Source organism: Limanda limanda, chromosome 11 (genome assembly GCF_963576545.1).
Source record: "Limanda limanda chromosome 11, fLimLim1.1, whole genome shotgun sequence".
Taxonomy (NCBI): Eukaryota; Metazoa; Chordata; class Actinopteri; order Pleuronectiformes; family Pleuronectidae; genus Limanda; species Limanda limanda.
In genome coordinates, this window is record NC_083646.1 from 19,257,696 (window position 1) to 19,268,162 (window position 10,467).

Below are 10,467 nucleotides of genomic sequence, written 5' to 3' on the forward strand. Positions count from 1 at the left end.
TGTTAAAAAATATGTTGATTCTGATTTGAAATTATCGCTATTTTTATCATGGGCTAAAGGTCAAGGAATGGTGGAGCCATGGGACCAAACTTCACTTACCAAAGCCTTTTTTATGCCTTCCTTCCATTAGGTTGTTCTTTCCATTTACTGCTGCACAACTCTGACCTTTGCTCAGTAATGAATGGATGCAGGGGAGGCAGAGTGGAAAAGGGGAGGGAACGTTTGAGAGCAACGGCCTTCACATAGTAACATGTTTGACGGTAATTATATTTGCTTCAACACCATGGCAATTAAATGCATTGTTTTGTTTTTTGCGTTCATGCCATGTTGCTGCTGACTTGTGCTCAACCAATCAGTGACAATCAGCACTGCAAACTCCACCAAAATAGTTCTTGTTCCTTTGGAAGGAGTGGGAGTTTGGAGGCCTGAGGCAAAAAGGGACCTGGGGGGCCCACATCGACCAAACCCTGAGAAACACATGATACACGATAAACATTCCAGTATTTAATCGAAGCTTTAAAATTCCAAGGTTTCCACCCTAAGAGCAGGGACTTTGTTACAACAAATTTAAACCATTCTCCCTCCAGCTACACTAATACGTTTCCTGGGCCTTTGGACATCTAACCATCGAAGACACAGGTTACTACTCTTAATTTGTTAGACTTTGGGAAACCCTCTGGTGATAAGTGGCCAAAGTGTTGCAAATGTAAAAGCTATGAGTTGAGAAATGAACAGAAGACTATCATTTTCATCTAGAAAACTGTCATGAATTTTAATTTTCGATTTAGAGCAGGATTAGGTTCAAATTATGTTAAAAGACACAGTTGAGAATGATGTGGCCAGGATTTAACTGTCAGGCTTAAGGGTGTTAAGTTAAATGTGCAATGATGTGTGTGTGTGTGTGTGTGTGTGTGTGTGTGTGTGTGTGTGTGTGTGTGTGTGTGTGTGTGTGTGTATGTGTGACAAATCATTGCTACTTCAAGCACGAGAAAATATGGGGACAGATGTGCACTCTTGATACAGACTTGAAGGCGGCCTCTGTATTCTGCTGCTGTTTTGTTTCACTGGTGTGACAAACAGAGAGAGACACACAGTCGATTGTTGACAACTTGTCAAGTCAGGACACTTTCTTCTCTGCTTCTGCTCTAAAGCACCGCACAAAGACAGAAGGAGCGCTCGCTCATCCGAACGTAATTGATTATCCTCGGTATCTGAATGAAAAAGGATGTGTCTGTGTCCCAAATTAAAATATGTTATTTTTACTCATCTGGTTTAACAATAAGACAGTAAAAAGTCTGTGTTAGTTCTTTTTTATGGTTAGAATTAATGGTACAAAAATACTAAATAGGCGATCCTAAAAAACGAGTCCAGAAAAAATGTCCCTTGATGTGATTGACAGCGGCTCAGAGATGATTTGACTAAATTAAGAACTGTCCTTCATTCTCTGGTGTCCATCACATTAACACCCAATGCGTGAATCAGGCAATAGGATTTCAGAGGGACATTTCATTCATACAAGCAGGAGGGACACTGTCCTTCCTCGTCTTCTTTTGTAATCCCCAATAGTATCATTCATCAACGTACAAACACATCGAAATTCACATACACGACATTGCTGTTGTAAGCGGTTTTCGAAATTGTTTTTTATAAAACAAGATTTCAATATGACCCAAATGGTGAAGAATTGCAAATGGCTATTAATTGTAAAAGTGTTGGATAATGAGCAACGAAATCAACCAACCTATAAAACCATTTTTCCTATTGAGTCCTTTCATTAAAGCTCAATAGAGTCATTATGTTTGGAATTTGTCTAAAAGTAAAAGAAAAACTGAAATGATACAAAATGACTTTCAATAACCAGTGTGTAATATTACAGTACCATAGAAATATTCTAAAAGCCAAAACTATGTGCATATAATCATTTTATCTACATTATATTCTGGCTAAAATGAACAGACAAGTTATATTTACTTCAGGTGATGCATACAAAAAATACCTCCTGCTATACACTTTATATTCATTCACAACCACAGTGAAAGGCCATAAATACTGACGATGAAATTGACAATAATGAATGTTATTTATTATTAAGAGGCAAACTTAGTCGCCACATAATTAGGAAGAAACAACAGCCATAAAACATCCGCGGACAAGATTCCCTGTAGAAAAACGGCTCAAACTGGTGCATGGAATTAATTATTTAGGTTGCTTTCACAGCTACATTACTGCAATCTGTTGCAAGTCACAAGAGGGCTCTAAAAGGAGGAACATTTTTAATTGTCAGTTTGACCCCTGCTGTTCTCACTCCGGCGTCCCTGTAACACAAAGTGATGAATTTGTGATGAATTCGGGTGCAGCTGTGTCTGCCCCCTACATACCTTTGGGTACGTAGAGTTAATTAAACATGTCCAAACCAACTATTTCAATATCTAAAGAGTTCAGAGAGATGTGCATTCTTAAGTAAACAGGACACAGAGATGACTAAATCAAATTAAATCTGAATCGTTAACTATTGCTAACAATTGCTGGAGTCATAAAAAATCTCCCAAAACAGTGTTTTTCTTCCCAGAGTCGTAAAAGGTGGGGAGAGGGATTTTATACATTGTGACAAAGCTTAACGACGCTTCTTAGTTTGCAGAGGGAACTCTGACACAGTGAAGAACACTCCTCAGGTCTCTGAGGCAGGACCGGCTCCTTAGTGGATCACATTATGGAAATTGACCATAAATAGTCAGTGTGTATAGGTCAGACTGAGAAGAGAAAAAGCTGCCAACCAGTAACTGTGTTCCCACTGTTATTCTCATTTTTATCATAGAAGGAAGGAAAAATCTGTCAGTGACGCATTGAGAAACAGGTGATTTTCAAGGATATGTGGCCCTTTCAATACTTTCTCATCGGCTTCCAAGACTTTGAGGTGTGGGATTGGGGTGTTCTCAGTATTTGGTCCATGTATTGCTTTGTAGATATATGTGAATAAATAGATCAAATCATTAATAAGGTAAAACATTTTAGAATCAGTATTTAAACTGAATCTGTGTTTCTTTTTTATTTTGCTTTGCTGTACAAGGCGCACCTGAGCTTCATCCCTGTGAAAATGTGTGAAGTGAAATACTGTTAAACCAAAACTAAACAGACCCACCCACACACTGAACTACTATGTGGTGTGTGTCACTGCATGTGTCTCCTAGTGGTCAATGCTGCTAAACAACAAAGAAAAGTAATTGAGGTGAACAGACAACACATTGTCAGACAAATAGACGCCTGGTTTGTTTTTCAAACTGTGGACTATTAAGATTTATTTACCCTCATTCACTAATGCTTGCAGTAGCTGATTGACCTGTTTTATCTATTTATCAAAAAGTCATTCCTTTTCAGATTTAATAATAACTCTGGTTTTAGTGTTTTCTTTCCGTTAGTGGTGACTTCTGTATGCTACAGAAACAGCAAGAGAAATAAGACGTAAAAAGTGTGTGGACCACAAAACATGTCAATAAAATGACAGCGATGGGTAGAGAATGATGTGTCTAAATGTGTGTGTTCAGGTGAAAAAAAAGAACTGGAGCTTTAGTGATTTGGAGCAGACTTATTGAAGTGTGAGGTTTTCTGTTTAACTGACACAACACGACATGCACCAGGTAGCATGGCTTTGCACTGTGGAGAGTGGAGCACACACTGTTACCACTCATTGGAGCTGTGGGATAGAGCAAACCACAGTGGGGCAGCACAGAGACTGTTAAAACTCCAGCAGAGAAAATAAACATATCCATCTCAGCAGCCTCAGCAGAAGAAACAAGATGTAAAGAAATATAGGGGGGGGGGGGACACAGATTATCCTAGATCCACCTGCTTAAATTCAGAAGATAAACAATATACTGTAGATAAAGTTGTTGATGCTAGTATTAATACCATAATGATACGGCTGACACACGCCCGTAAATAAAACAAGCAATGTCAAGTGTAAGCAGACGCAGCCCAAGTAGGTGATGACAACAGAATTGTCGTAATTGGCTCCCTTAAATGCAATTTAAAACCCAAAGTAGGGCATGAAGGTCTCAATATTATTTATTTTGAGTTTAACGGCTCATATTTGCTCCTGAGTAAAGGCTGCAGCTCTTCTTTGTGAGTGGAGAATGACAAACACTTGCAGAAGAGCAAAATATTTTACAAATCTATTGATACATATTGGACTTCATTTATATTGGTATTGGTATTGCTGAAAATGACATTGCCATAATTCTTCTTCAAATACATGGTTTTATTGCCCAGCCCTAACTAAACCTAACCTGAACAAATGTTTACAATGTAACAAAGACAAGAAACATGAAAAGAATGTGGAAACAGCCTAAGACACCATTCTGTTGGTAAATAGACACCTTCAGCTGATAATGGCTCAATGGTTTTAGAACCAGTCCTTGAAATGGGACAATTCTAAAAAAAGAAATCCATCCATTAGCAAGCAACATGGGATCTTATCCTCAAATGTGACAAAATAAGGAATCCCTTAGCTGAGCTTAATGAGATTCAACCCTTCTCCATTGTAAATATTTTATAATATTTTTGTTTAGGACACCCAACATCAAAGATCTCAAAGCCCTGGGACAGAACAATATGCACTCTGGAGGGTTACTAACTTCAAGTTCAAGCATCTCACATGAGGAGAAGCAAACATAAATGTAAAAATATATATTAGAAAATATTTATTCGAGTTGCTAGCAGCACTTTATATCATTAAAATTGCAATAGAAGTGTCCACTGCAATAAACAAAACTATAAGGACTGTGTGAGCTGAGACAGAGAAGTGAGCTTTAGAAGATATTTACTCTTTTTTAAGGTTAAAAGAAAACTGATGGTCTTCACCAAGCACATTCCCTCACTTTATCCCCAGGGGAAAGTTTACTAATTTCACTACATTTGCTTATTATAAACCTAAAACAGCACAAACATAATTGGCTGGGAGACAAACAGGAGAACAATACACTACTGAAACAACACATTTAGGAAATGAATCTCCCAAAAGTCTTTCAGAAGTCGATGGCATCTATCTTATTTGGTTAGGTCTCCAAAAGCATTGCATCTTAACACCCATAGCTGTGTTTGAGTGTTAAATAAGTGGCTCCAAATAACATAGGTAAGCTCACTACAGGTCTGACAGTGCAGCACTTCCACATAATTACCCAATCTTTTTTCTCAGTGCAGCCTTATTCAATTTCTTCCTACATTATCAAGGACATTGAATAAAATTCATTTCCCATTTATGAAAGTATTGAACCACTTGAATAGAGGCAATGAATGGGGGCTTAATGCCTCATGATCACACCATGCGCATTAGACTGTACACATTTTTAAAAGCCTCATGATTATTATTGAATCTACTCAGAGTGATACACCGTCTCTGAGATCTGGACTCGTTGGGTTATTGTCCTCCATTTGTCTGCCCATCAGGAGAGGGCCGGGTAAATATCAAAGCTACAACGCTACATCAGCGAGTGAGGGAGAAAGACAAACAGAGGTTGGACAAAAAAGTAGAAGAGGGATGGAAAAACAGAGGAGGCATGACAAGAGGGTGAAGGAGAAATGGCATGGGACCAATGGAGACGGATGTGGGACAGAAGTGGTGGCGTGAGAAAGAGGATAAATGGAGGGGAGGGGGGAGGACAAAGAAACAGCATGTACAGAAACAAGGACATATAAGAAGTGCAAAGGGCGGGAAATGTGTAACTTTTTTGTGCTAAATTCTTTACTTCTTTAAAATTACTGAGGCACTTGTTAAGAAATTACGTCAGCGTATCAAAGCCAATTCATCTGAGTGATATTCAAAGGTGTTTCATAGATTCTCAAAAAACAACGAGATTGTTTCAAGATTTTGGATCCAGAAGAAGCTGAAACTCTGCTGAGCAGAGGTTCCTCCAACCGGTGATTTATTTTCAGTTTTGTTGTAGTGTAATTACTTTTTTCATCTTAAATTAAAACTATATTCTTCTATTATTACAACATTATTTTTGAAATCTCATATTTTCTCTACAATATGGCCGTAATACCACAAATACAATGAGAATTGCTGTGTTGCTGCTATTGTGACACATCGAGATACTAAAAGAGAAACCCAGTCATCTTAAGTTGAGTGTATTATGTGTTGCATGAGGCTATTTTAACTGAAAGACAAAACAAAACTGTCTGAGGGACTTGCAAGACTTTGAAGGGTGCATATTGATAATAAAACTAAAAATGTACAAAATGGGAAAAATGAAAAAAAAATAAGAATTTGAATTCTTCAAAAATGTAATTCCAAGTCTAATAACCTTGTATCGATTTGCCAATTTAATGAGGTTCATTAGTTCATTAGTAATGAACTTATGAACTTCATTAGTTGATTACACAGGGGTTTTCTAATAGTAAATACATGTACATGTTTTTTGTGTGAATTCAAAGGCTAAACTAATGTTATACTATCTGTGGATCATTAGTCATTAAATACTGTTTTCTAGGCAATCTGTATAAATGTAGAGCCTACAGGCCTATTTATTCAAGATTAGGTAACCATGGTAACACCTGTGCATATTACTAAGTGTGTGTAAGGATTTCTCTTAAATAAGAAAGTGAGAAGGAGTTCGCGCAGAGGTGCCCGGAGTGTGTGTCCTATACTACAAGAATCTCAGCCACCAGTATAAAATACTACACACTGTCCTCCTTGAATATTATGGTGCAAAACACAAGGTCCAGTTCCTCCAATAACAATATTCATAATCATTTATTTCTGCATCAGCTCTTTGTGAAGACCATAGAAGATTGTATTCATTGAGCGAAGTTGTCCAATGAGTGGGTTAACTGTCAGTTCATATAACAGTATCTTTACAGCTTGAAAGACAACGATATATCTATTTTTCCCCCTCTTGGCCTGAACCAAATGAACTGAAGTGCAGGTGTGAAAGCGCCCATAGATCTGGGAGGTTTTAATACATCAAGCAGTGACATGAAGTGACATGGTCGTGATGAAGCTGTAGACGATATATGCTCTCTCTGGTTGGACAGAGGTTGCCTCCCACTGGAGCCGAGTCTCTCCCCTCACTGCATGTCAGCAGAACATTATCGAACGACGGCCAATGAGAAGACAGAGTTACAACATATAGTAAATACAACATTTACACATCGGAGTGGAATGTCGAATATGCAGGATCATCGGCTCACTGAAAGATGTTACAATCACTTTTTATCCATCTTGATGAAATGATCCTATTCAAGCTGTGTTGTGATCATATATTATAACCTTACAACGAGAATAACATTGATTGAAGTCAGACTACATTCCTGTTCTTGTATAAATAAAATATATAAAATTGAGAGAATCAAGTCTACAACTAATCTAGTTGCTCTATGTCTATGAAGAGACCCACTGGGAGGAGCAGAGCACTGCAGATCAATGGATTTCCTGTTAACTGGGGCTGATGGAAGCTCTAGTCATGTGATCAATGCCTGCATTAACCTTGAGTCTAGGGAGAAAATACTACTGTTGCCTGTCCATTCATCAGCTGGATGGATGGATTGCGCAATTAATTAATCAGACAGGGAAAAATACACAAGCACCCAGACACATTAACACGGTTACTAACTGCTCCTGCACGGTAGATTCAACGCTTTACAACAGCAGTTCTTTGTGGTGTTTATATAAAACAAGGACTATGAACAGAACAAAGCTCAAAGGCCTGTTTCTACAACAGCTTTGGAAATGCCAGAGTGTCAGTGACACAGAAAACCAGTGACATAAATCAGCAAAATCTGGCTTTAGAGACGCATTTTCACTTTAGATTGGTGAGCAGAGATGTGTGGTTTGTGGATCAGTTCACAGAGGATCGAGCCGGGCCACATTCTCCCAAGTTCATTGGTTGGTGAATCCAGAGCGACATAAGAGGTCAACATATAGTAGCTCTCTCCCATACACACATAAACAGACATACAGAGGAGAAAGGAGAAGATGGAGAACCCTGACAAAGAAAAATAATGCATTTCCTTTAATGTAGAGGTCAACGACTTGGCGGCTGCAGAGGGAGGGAGCCTATCTGTGCTTGTGTGTGTGGTGTTAAGTTTAAACCTGTTTCAAATTGTTTTTTTTTGCATCACAAGCTATAAATATTGTAAACACTGATGTTTTTCTGCAGAAAGCTGCCACAAATCCAGAAGGTATGGACATATTTACAGTGATTTGAAGTCTTGTTTTCTGTCTGTCTGCTGACAAGAAAACAGTGTTCACTCTGAAGTTTTTAGCTGTCAAATGCTGAAATAAATCATCTACGATTGACGTTTGGAGCAAGTCAGGTAGTGTGTGGGGTTCTTACTGCAAAACAGCTGCTGCCTGGATGATGGAGGAGGATGAGAGAACGAGAGCTCTGAGACTGAGAAACAACAAGTTTGCTGGACACAAAACTAATAAAAGGGGTCTGCTGAAAATCTGAGGAGGTGATATTTCTCTGACTTATCATCTTCTATGATTTACACCTTTTATATACACATCTGATCCATTGCTAATATGTAAATGCTTTAGTATGTAGGCGGTCACTTCAGTCCTGCTAGCTTTTAACGTTCACCACTGAGGTCTTAGATATTCTTTACAAAGTCCACCAAAAAGGTTTTCAGTTTCAACCAGAAATTACTCAGTTAAGGTCTTTGGTCTCAAACACACACAGCACAAGCAATCACATACACACACACACACACACACACACACACAAACACACACACACACACACACACACACACACACACACACAAAAGAAGCAGTGACTGCTGTAATGATGCATCATTCACTTGGTATTAAATTACAAAGCTATACCTCACAGTTAATAGAAATACAGCAGATGTGTGTGTGTCAGTGTGTGTGTGTGTGTGTGTGTGTGTGTGTGTGTGTGTGTGTGTGTGTGTGTGTGTGTGTGTGTGTGTGTGTGTGTGTGTGTGCTTACGTCCGAATGAAAAACTGTGTCGCCCACCATGCTTTACCTCACAAATCATGCTGCCAGGGCACTGGGCACAGCTCTCTCTGCCTGAGCTTGATTTCTATGTTCCACAGTGTGATGCACTATTCTCTCTTTCTCTGTCTATATCTGATACCTCTCTATCTCCATATCTTCTCCCTCATTCTGTCACTTTTACTTCGGTTCTCCCCACCTCAGCTCTTTTTTTTCTCCCTCTACCACCTTGTCCTTGCCCTGTTATTTCACACGTTTTTAGTCTTTCTCTCTATCCAGTACATGCCATTCTTTTTTACACGCACACATCCCTCATCCTCCTTTTCCTTCTCTTGTCTTTTTCTTTCTGCACTCCAACTTTCCCCTGTTCTCTTCCACTCCTCGTTGAAAGTCGTTGGTGTTTACTTTGGTGGACAATCCAAGAAAGAGTGTTTGCTTAAAGGGTTGTTTGTCTGTGTATTAACATGTCTTGTGCGTGCGTCTCAACCCCTGTCTTATAAAATGCAGGAATTAATCACTAAAACCTTCTTACTACACAAATTCAAGGTGGTCTAAGGCAGATATGTCCTGATGTGAGAGGTGAAAATCAAAACAAAGATAGTGTGAATGCATCATGGCAAACGAAAACCCACATAGAAAGATATTCATTATTCTGGATGTTGGACCTACATAGCAACAGAAATGTGTTGTGTTTGGAATCAAGAATCAAACGTTGTCATTCAGTGCTTGGTCCGATTTTATGACCTGATTTTATATTTCTTTTTTTAAATGAGCTAATCAGGACATTTTGCAAAATTAAGTCCATAATAGAGATGAACAGTTTTAGGATTTTAGTGAAAAAAATGATCAAAGTTGACAATATATTTTGTCAATGAAAATGATGGTAGTATTTTCATTAATTATGGAATGTGGACAACTGTTTACATTAAAGGGACTCTTACCTTTGTTGCATTTGAGAATTACAGCACATTCAAATCATCCCGCCTTCCTCCAATGCCCCACCCCCTCGTTCCCATCCGCGGTGTTTTTTTGAAGAAACTTTATTTACAAGCAGACTTAGAACCTACTGCCTCCGCGCACGCACGTGAGTTTTTGTTTACCAAAGCAATGGATTCGGTAAGTTATATACATTTACATTCACATGCCTTGATGACGCGGGCCCGAATGCGCCACAAGAAGCAGACGGAAAATCTGCATGTCCATGCAGCAAACAGACAGGTCTGTCGGCCAATAAGGTCCTTCGGTCCGAAGAATTTTATTGGTTGAAGTTTTCACTAAATATTATGAGAGTGAAATAATTGTTTGTTTTTACTCCTGGTGGGTCTGTCTTGCATTTTAGAGTGTCATTACCTTATTAATACCAATTTAACCTTATCCAAAAAAAGTGTAAAAATGCAACAAAGGTAAGAGTCCCTTTAAGTGCAGACGTCAGAACAAAATATCAGCGTTTGTTAAGTGCATGCATTTGGCATCAGTGGATGTTAGCATTTTCTGTTGTGATTATTTTGAT

At 38.6% G+C, this 10,467-nt stretch overlaps 1 protein-coding gene across 1 annotated transcript in view; it reads right to left on the reverse strand.

Annotated features, from left to right (window-relative positions):
* LOC133014346 (RNA-binding motif, single-stranded-interacting protein 3-like) overlaps nucleotides 1-10,467 on the reverse strand; it is a 135,576-nt gene that overhangs the window by 25,231 nt on the left and 99,878 nt on the right. The gene's annotated exons all lie outside the window — the stretch shown is intronic.